This window comes from Crocuta crocuta, unplaced genomic scaffold (assembly GCF_008692635.1).
Source record: "Crocuta crocuta isolate KB4526 unplaced genomic scaffold, BGI_CrCroc_1.0 scaffold415, whole genome shotgun sequence".
NCBI classification, from domain to species: Eukaryota; Metazoa; Chordata; class Mammalia; order Carnivora; family Hyaenidae; genus Crocuta; species Crocuta crocuta.
The window spans coordinates 1-894 of NW_027531525.1; the positions used below are offsets into that span (position 1 = coordinate 1).

General features: G+C 62.2%; 1 pseudogene; it reads left to right on the top strand.

Annotated features, from left to right (window-relative positions):
• The first annotated feature begins 78 nt into the window (after nucleotides 1–78).
• LOC144238701 (histone H2A type 2-A-like) lies at nucleotides 79–558 on the top strand (annotated as a pseudogene).
• Nucleotides 559–894: the final 336 nt, after the last annotated feature.

Consider the following 894-nt stretch of genomic DNA (forward strand, 5'->3'; position numbering starts at 1 on the left):
GTGCTCCGTAGACAATCCGGGTTCTGCCTATAAAGGGCTGAAGCCGAGCCGTTTGTGGCTACTTCTTCGGTTGCTAACGGGGCGTTTTTGTTTTTGCGTTGTTGTCATGTCTGGTCGTGGCAAACAAGGAGGCAAGGCCCGCGCCAAGGCCAAGTCGCGCTCGTCCCGCGCCGGCCTGCAGTTCCCGGTGGGCCGAGTGCACCGCCTGCTGCGCAAGGGCAACTACGCCGAGCGGGTGGGGGCCGGCGCGCCGGTCTACATGGCGGCCGTGCTGGAGTACCTGACGGCCGAGATCCTGGANCGCGGCGCGAGACAACAAAAAGACGCGCATCATCCCCCGCCCCCTGCAGCTGGCCATCCGCAACGACGAGGAACTGAACAAGCTGCTGGGCAAAGTCACCATCGCCCAAGGTGGCGTGCTGCCCAACATCCAGGCCGTGTTGCTGCCCAAGAAGACGGAAAGCCACCATAAGGCCAAGGGCAAGTGAGGCCGGTGTCCGCAGCTCCGCCAGCCCTGGTCGCGAAGGGGCGCCCGTGAATCAAAGGCTCTTTTAAGAGCCACCCACCCTCTCAAGTAAAGAGTTGTGAACAGTAGTTGGTGTCTTGCTTTGCACCTTAACCAGTAGTCCGCCGAGCCCGGAGGCCGGGAGGTGGGGCGTGGGTTGCCACCCACTACTGTTGGGCCGCCCCCTGACTTGTGAGAAGTAGGTGCCAAGTCCGCGACTCCCACAGTGGGCGAGGCTTTAGCCCAACGCACGTGCACCCCCAGTCGGCAGGGGAGCTGGCAGTATTCGGGAGTATGGCGGCCCCTGACCTTGGCTTAGTTGGAGTCGGCTGTCTTAAAAGTTAGGAGCCACCTTCGCGGCGGAGGTATATGTCCCCAGTTAAGTTTCC